This window comes from Sturnira hondurensis, unplaced genomic scaffold (genome assembly GCF_014824575.4).
Source record: "Sturnira hondurensis isolate 20B ecotype Veracruz unplaced genomic scaffold, ASM1482457v3 Scaffold0023357, whole genome shotgun sequence".
Classification (NCBI taxonomy): Eukaryota; Metazoa; Chordata; class Mammalia; order Chiroptera; family Phyllostomidae; genus Sturnira; species Sturnira hondurensis.
Window position 1 is genome coordinate 8,708,205 of NW_028095988.1, and position 8,917 is coordinate 8,717,121.

Genomic DNA, 8,917 nt, shown 5'->3' on the forward strand with positions numbered 1-8,917 from the left:
CATTGCTATTGATGACACCAAGGGCTGGTTGAGTTGGGGGATTTTTAGCTCCCTATAAATTCCATCTGTGTCCCAGAGTCACCCCAGATAAACACTCTATCTGAGTTTTTTTTTGTTGTTTTTTTTTTGACAGGACCTTGGGAAAGTGGCTTTTTTTTATTTTTAAAAATATATTTTATTGATTATACCATTACAGTTGTTCTATTCCCCCCTTCATTCCCCTCCACCCACACACTCCCTCCCCCACTATTCTCCCCCCCTTAGTTTATAACCACGTGTCTCAATTTCTTTAGACTCTATATTTCCCCCACTATTCTCACCCTCCCCCCATCTATCTATCTGAGTTTTTTTACATGTCTGTGTGCAAAACTTAAATTCCCTTACCTCCCCACCTCCCCAACTGAAATCAGTTCCCAAGTGCCTCTTATGTAAAAAAATCTTGAAAATATTCCTACTTCTTATAATTTTTGGACCCCAATCAGAGCAATGAATGAAGACTGGATGGGATAAAATGTGGAAGGTGGAAAGTTACATACTTGTAAGTCATATCCATTCTGTGCGTGCCTCCCCTGTCCTCAAAATGATAAAACTATGGTTTTAACATACTGAAAGTGCCTGCAGAATTCATAAAGTTGCGAGTGTGTCCCAGAGCTATTGGGATGGTGGCTTTACAATGGTGTGATAAGTGGTGTTTAAAATGAGCACAGAGCAGCTTATGAAGGAAAATCAAGTCACCAAATGACAAATTTTATGAGTAAGAGTAGCAGTCAAAGTTTATGTAATTACGTGCCAGTTACTGTTCTGCATGCCTCAGTGCACTATGGCGCCGACCCTCAGCTCACCAACTCACATGTGCACCCTCAGTGAGGGAAGAGCCAAGATCAGGGCTGAGTTGGCCTGACTGTGGAGCCATGTTCTGATACCTGGAGACTGTGCTGTTTTTTCATCCCACCATCTGCTCCCTCTAGCAACTCAAAGAAGGTATAGAATTATGTCCCTGATTTGTATTATGTTACTGGCAGTTTCAGTGTCAGGAGAGGGGATGCTTCTGGATCCCTTTCTCTCGGGGTTTTGACTTTGATGACCATTTGATAGTTAAGAGGGAGTCAGTACAAGTGAAAAGTGGTGGGGTTGCTGCCACTTCTGGAATCTAAAAGATGGAAAGGGCTTCATTTTCTTAGTGTTTTGTGGTTACAAAGTTAAAATTATTTAATATCAGTGTTACAAGTCAAGAATTCAGAAAGGATGCCATTTTGAAAACCATGAATTCTATCATGACTGTGGAGTGGTTTAAAAATACGGGATAGGACTGTGTACTCCTTCACTTTGCCCTCCAGGCACCAGCGGATTTAGTCTCAAGTTCCTCACCAACGACGGTTTGCTCCCTGGTTGTCCAGAATTGGTTTATCAACATTAAATTAATCATATCTATGCCTAGTCGTTTTGAGGGGAGTCGGAGAATAAGCAGATAATCTCTGCAGACTTTCAGAGATACGATGCTGCTGAATGATTGCTTTCTTACTATTCTTTTTTTCACAAAAGAATAATTAATGGAGGTGCCTAAAATCAATACATAGTTTTCAAAACAGTAGTTTAAAGAAAACCTTTGATGAGCAGAGAGGCCAACTTTCTAAAAGCTGACACATAAGGTTCCAATGAAAGCTGAGAAACATAGTTACATAGTTACATTTTGGAAGAAGCAACCACAACTGGTAAAACTTTTTTCTTTTTTAAATCAATTGGGAAAAGACATCTGATACCAACCACCCTCAGCTTCCTGGTCTTTTGAGTTCATTTTCCGAATCTATACAACTGAAACAGCCAAGAATACAGTAGAATAAATATGTCCAGGGAAGAAATAAGTGCATTGGGGAATTGAATAGAAATGATAAAAATCACTCACAATTCTTTATTGAAATAATTAAATATGAAGTGGAGTGCAGAGTAGCAGATGAATTCTAATAGTAATTGAATTGGCACTTAGGAGGTGCCTTATCTGCATTGCCATGACTCAAAACTCCCCACAGTGTTTTCTCTCAGTCCACAGCGTAGTAATTATGCCTCTCACCCACCATCTTGTTTGTGAGCAAAGTCGTTAGTGTGTATGGAGAGGCACCCGGCCGTCCTAGCAAGGTTCGGTGAGCAGTTATCCCCTCCCTCAGGAAAATGGCTCTCTTTCCTTTAGCACACGAGAGACAGCTGCCACACATACCCGCAGCCACGGCTGACTTTCCTTCACAGCTCACGAAAAGAACAAAGGTTCCTACTTTATGGAACTCGGCGAGACAGTCCTGCTTTTTCTATTTGGGAGGAAATTCTGGACCTTGATTTTTATTGACTCCATCTCCAAAGGATTTGGCCTTGCACAAGGAAGTTTTCTCTTTTACATGTGTCTCCATGGATCCAGCTTATTGCAGAACGATTGCTGATACCCTGTCCAGAAGCGGATTTTTGTTAGAAAGTTATTCAGACTATACCACTGTCTTAGTACACTTCTTCGTTTCATTTCATAGAGAAGAAAACATTATTAACCCAAGTGTTCCAGCCAGTCAAATTATTCTGCCTCTGATTTTTATTTTTCCTCTTTGGATGGAGGAATATAATGAAAGATGATTCTGAGCTTGACAATATGGACCCAATTTTTGCTTTGTTTCAGGATTAGGCAGTGGGGAGGCTGGGTTTGAGGAGTGAGGATGTTGCTGCCTGAAATTCTGTTTTTCTGCCTGAAGAGCTCTGAGAAAAGGGGAGGGAGGTGTTAACTGAGTTTAACCTAAGGCCAATTTGTAAATTAATCGCTAAGGAGAAAAAAAAGAGCAAACAGAGATGGTAATAGAAAATATTATCTATGAAACTGACCTATAGCTTCACTCACCCCTTTGTCTGCAAGTGTCTAATTTAAGTGTCATTTGAAATTACTCTTGTTCATTGTCAAAGTACAAAATGACGAACTTCATTGGCCAGCAAAAAATGATAAAGACTTCATTCTGTGGACCGAGGTACTAAGAATTCCATTTGCACAATGATTTCCCATCAAAGGTGGGGGATATGATATAATTTGCAATCATTAAAAATTTAGCCCTGAATATTAATTCTATTTTTTCTCCAGCCATCCAGTTAGTGCCCCAGTGATGCAGGGCCAGAACAAGGGAAGTGCTGGTGGAGGAGTGTAGTTACCTGGGCATTGCCCAAGAGCTCGGTGTTAGGAAAAGTCACAGCCACTGCTGGGGAGAAGACAGGCATGATATTTTCCAAGATCAACTCTGTATCTCTACTACTACAACTCCTTTACTCTGCCATTGTTCCTTGGTCCATGAATCTCCCTGTCTTATCTATTATCCTGAGTTTCCAACCAGATTAAGCCAGGATTTAACCAAGAGTAGATTTGCAGTACCGGTTGAGGCCTCGGACTTGATTTTCGCATTTCGATGTACCAAAATGTAGGCCAGACTGAGAAGCGTTGTCTGGTCCCCGCTTTTCAATAAAATGGATCTTGGGGAGATGTTGATTGTTCAAACACGTCTTTTTGGAATGAGAAGCCCTACTTTCAATATTTGATTATGTTTAATCTTTAATATGTTTCTTCCTATTTTGAGTTGGTTCCAAATATGATATAATGTGTAACTTCTGGCATTCTTCCAATAAAAGGCCTAATTGGCCCTAAAGTAAAAATACAGTCTTAAGTTTCCTAATTAGATCACCTGTATTTATCATATTAGTCAGTTATTTACTAAACCAGCATTCTTGCCTCAACTTGATGGACATAGCAGTAATTGTTTAGGCTTCAAAGAGAACAAAAAGGCAAACGTCGCACTGAATGAACGATTTAGCACCAGACAGAGTGATTAGCGGGTAAAACTGCATCGAAAATGGCAGAAGGACAGCAAAACCCTCGCAATGCTATGGAAAAAAATTAAGGTGGATAAAATGTGTTAAATCCTACAAATGAGAAGGAAAAAAATTGTAAGGAAAAAAACCCTTCAATTCTAGTGCAGGAAAATCAGCTTAGTGAAAATTGAAAATGCATGTAATAAAACTAATTCAGGCAGGATATTAATCTTGTGTAAAAAAGATAAAAGCATGTTAAAGCCTGATTGTAAAATATTAATGTGCTAAACCATCATAAAACTTCACATATGCCCTTTAGCGATAGTATTGTTAATGATGATAAAAACTTATTTGCAAATTCTTCTTTTATGAAGTCTGGAAACAGAAAAGCCGAAAAAATGACTAATGTAGACATCCACTATGTGTAAAAGCTAGGAAATAGTGAAGGTTAATGAGGTTCAGGGTGACTGGTCTTAATGTTTAATCCTGTGACCATATTCAGGGCCCTCTGCAGTCTGTGAGTGAGGACATTTCAGGGTAAACAGCAGCTTTTGGGCCCTGGTGAAATGGGCTATTCTTTACTCTACTCCTAATTTGCTTTCTGATGGCCCAGAATGCTGTTGGAAATACACTCCTCTTGGCCCACTGGAACAGGATCAGACAGTGAATTCCGAGATTCTCTTTCCACTGAAGCCCCATTTAACAGAAAGCAAAACAGAGAAATCTGTCTCAAGCTTTATTCTGCTTTTGCATTATTATATTATAGGTTTTGAATTGGGGCTAGGCTCACTGAAATTCTGTGATAGCTCAGGGCACTGTTTTCATTTAATGGGGGAGACAGCATTTTATAGCAGGCAGAACCAAACTGGACTCTGGAGTAGGCCTGACCCGTCTGCAAATCCTTGTTGTTGAGTATGACATCCATAGAAACAGGTACCAGTGATGTAGGTGCCTACTATGGATGTCATATTTAACTTCTCTGGGTCATGCACACTTCATAGGAAAAACACATATACACACACAAAAAGATCATTTCTATTCGCATGGTTTTTGTGAGGGTCTCTATTCGTGCATCCAAAGCTTCCGTCATACCACAGATACTCAAATGTAATAATAAGCATTAAAATGTTTACTATTACTGTTTTTTTCTCTATTCAGAAGAAATGAATGACCACACGGTGTGTGTTTTCCACACGTCAAGACTCACTCACCTATTTCCGTGTAACTGGAGTACATTCCCTCCTCACCTGTGTTTAAGCACATCCTCTTCCTGTGTTAAGACCCAAATGATACCCGTTCCTACAGGAGGCATTTTTCGACCGCTCCATCCCACAGTGATTAATCCCTGCACTTCCGTTCTTTCTCTGGCTCCCGTCACAGTTATCATCTCTGCGCGTCTGGTCGAATCACGCTTCATTCCCCCTTGATAACGGGAATGATGACTTGCACATCTCACTTTCCTCACAACTCCCTAAAATATTTCGCATGTCACTACAGCCTATAATCTCATATTTAATTAAGAGATAAACTTTAATAATACATAATTAGCATGAATACACTTATGACATGATTCTGCTGTCATATCATTCTGAATACTATTTGGATTAAACTATCAATAAGTATGAACTACTGGATAATGATAAGATGTTTTTAAACTGAATAAAGAAGTGCACTGGAGATGATAGATTAGTAGATTAAACAGCAGCTACAGAGAACTGAATAAAGTTTATTTTTTAATTTTTAGATTTTCTAATACTCTAGCTTTGGGAGCACATACACACACACACACACACACACATTCTCCACTTGACATCACAGATCCACATTTTGGTTTCTTCTTGCATAACATATATGTTTCCAGATACATGAAATTCAATCTGATTATGATGCCTGAATCACTCCAATTTTTTTTAAAAAATTTGTTAGTGGAAGGCATTGGGAGCTGTATTGCTCAAAATTCTCTAAAGAAACAGTAGCTGTAATAGTGATAGATAGGCAGATGGATGACAGATAGATAGACAGACAGACAGACAGACAAAAGGAAATTTGTTACAGGGATTGGTTTACATGATTGTGGGGCCGCGATGCCCCAGGATCTGCACCCTCTGGGGAGACCCAGGAGAGCTGATAGTATAATTCCATGAGTCTGAAGGGCTGAGAACTGGGGCAGCCAGTGAGTGTGGGGAGAAGATACATGTCTCAAGCAGAAAGAACAAATCCACTCTTCTCTGCCTCTTTGTTCTATTCAAGCCTTCAGTGGATTGGATGATGCCCACCCACTTTGGTGAAGGCCACCTCCTTTATTTAGTCCTTATTACCAATTTTAATGCTAATCTCTTCTAGAGGCACCTTCACAGACACAACCAGAAATGATGTTTTACCAGCTCTCTGGAGGGGGCATCTCTTAGCCCAGCCAAGTCGACACATAAAGCGAACCATCACAGAAGTCACTAATTACAGCTTCTCCAAGGAAGAGACCTCGTAAGACGGTGACACCAGTTAAGTCAGATCTTTGTAGAATGAAGCACATTTAGTACTTGATTGTGTGGTGTTTATATTGCCCTCTAACACCTGAGTTTTCCAACCCAGTTGTAAGCACTTCAAGAGAAAGTTATTTATTCCACTGTTCCAAACAGAGTTTGATGTTCACTATTACTGTCTAGTAGAAAGTATTGGTTTAGGAATTAGCAGACCTGAGTTCTAGTCCATCTCTATCTATCACCTCCTAAACACACCGCACAATAACTAAACACACTGCACACTAACTAACACTAAACTTCAGTTTTCTTTTCTACTAAGTGACAATAATTATACTTGCCTTGATTAATTCATAGATCACTCTCAGGCTTACATGTGACATCAGATCTATAAGTTCCTCATAAGTATGAAGCCCTATACAGGAATCAAATACTATTGTTATTATAATTGACATTCATAAGCAGTTTTTCTTTTGTATGGTATTACTATCTGAGTTTGGTCGCCAAACATTTGGTTCTCTGAAGCAATGTTTTATTCACGATATGAAAAGTAAGCAGTTTCTAAACTACTTCATGTAATTATAATTGTAGTTTATAGACCGTGAGAATTGAAAATTTAACTTTATATATTTCTTCATATTAATGAGATGAAACCCATTTTATCCTCAGAAGAAAAAAAATATCTTTTTCTTTAGATTTTATTTATTAGAGAGAGAAGGGAAGGAGAAAGAGGGAGAGAAACAGCAATGTATGGTTGCCTCTCACATGCCCTCTACTGGGGACCTGGCCCACAACCCAGGTATGTGCCCTGACTGGGAATCGAACCCGGGACCTATAGGTTCACAGTCCTGAGCGCAATCCATTGAGCTACACCAGCTAGGGCAAAAGTCTTTTTCTTTAAGGATTATTTCTCCTAATTCCACATCCAGATTCCTAGAAGTTTCTATGAAGGTAAAAGATTATACACTAATATTTTCTAAAATATCTTCCAATGCATATTTCGAAAAATTGAAAAATTCTAATTAAAAACTATTACAATAACCACTGTGAAAAAATTTTATTCTCTATTTTTATTTTATGAAGGTAATGAAATATCTACAACTCTTAATGTGGAAATCTGTTAAAGAATCTCTTCATTACCTGTAGGTATGTGGAGGCAAATTTTAATGACTAGACTTGCTGGATATAGTACAACAAAGAAAAGTAAAATAAATAGGTTTTAATTTTTTTAACCCCAAAAAGACAACACAAAGGTTAATGTAAGAATGTGTCTGTTCTTGGCCACTGGGTACCTGGCACAGGATTTTAGAACTAGATTTAGGCCAAGGTAATGCATCAGTACATGTCACCTGAGACAAAGAAAGTTCTCATCTGAGTACCAGCCAATCCATTCTTATAGTTATTATTACTTAGCACTAAGCAAAAAAACATTGAACATGTTGGAAACAGGGGAAGATAAGAATTGAAAACTTTCTCCTGCAAGTCCTGTACTCTCCCTTTTGTGGACAAACCACTTCATTATGGAAGGTCACATTTAACGAGACACTTACACAGAAAGCTGTCCTCCAGACCAATCCCTCCACTGGAACTTCTTCCACTAAAGTCATCTAAAGTTTTTTTTTATTAAAAAGTAAAACAAATAGAAACTTCAGAGAATTTAACTTACTCAAAATTTCAGCAACATTTAATACTGGTGGTGACCTTGAACTCCTGTTAGACATACTTTCTCCTTTGACCTCAGTGACACTATATTTCCCACGACTCTGGTTATTCTGTTATAGAACAGACCGAGAGATGGGGCTGAACCATCTAAAAGACACCCCTTTTTCCCCAGGAGCTCCCCTGACAGAGGTTCACTTTGCCCACCACCAGAGGGGAGACGTCTCTCAATACCACAGATCAGTGAAAAGGGAAGGAATTATTATTTATTTCAAGGTTATACAGACTGAAGTTCTTTAGAACACCCACAAACGCACACAGTCCTTCCTTTTTTCTCTGCCCAGTCTCGGGTACTGTATCTCAGGAAAGAAGTAGAAGCCCATGATTCAGGCTCCTGGCACCAGCCACGTGGCAAAAAGGGAGCACTTCCAAAGTGCGTGGTCCTGGCTCTCGCCCAAGCCTGCGTGGTCACCACTCCGCCAAAGCCACATGGTCCACGAAAAGATGCGTGGTCCCAAAAAGACCCATGGTCCCAAAAAGAGAGCCCTAATGACTGCCACGGGCTGGGCTTAAACCCCAGCACCAATCTTCCTCTGCAGCCTCACTTCCGGCTCCTCCCACAATTGGCCACAGTTGCCAGCATTCTGGCAGGTGTGGCCCTGTGGTGTGGAACCAATAATCTCCAAGTTCTTCTGGACCCCGTGACGAGTCCCTATCTCGGGGCCCCCCTCTTGGCTGCACCCTGTTACATTTCCTTTGTAGGCATCCTTTTCTCTGCCTGTAGATCACATGTTTATCTTACTGAAGGTTCTTTCCTCTTTTGAGTTACCAATTTTTCCATGGAAAATTTCACTCAATATTTACATACTGATGACTCCTAATTCGGCAGAAAACTCCTTCCTGAGTTTCAGTCTCAGAAAACCTAACTGCCTTTAGTATATGTGTGTTTTCTTGTC

The 8,917-nt window shown here is 39.7% G+C and overlaps 1 long non-coding RNA gene across 1 annotated transcript; it reads left to right on the top strand.

Annotated features, from left to right (window-relative positions):
- Positions 1-1,176: 1,176 nt before the first annotated feature.
- On the top strand, positions 1,177-8,327 carry LOC118980869 (uncharacterized). The gene is made up of 3 exons (XR_005065233.1): positions 1,177-1,187; positions 4,944-4,952; positions 8,247-8,327. It is a non-coding gene; the product is annotated as an uncharacterized LOC118980869 (long non-coding RNA).
- Positions 8,328-8,917: the final 590 nt, after the last annotated feature.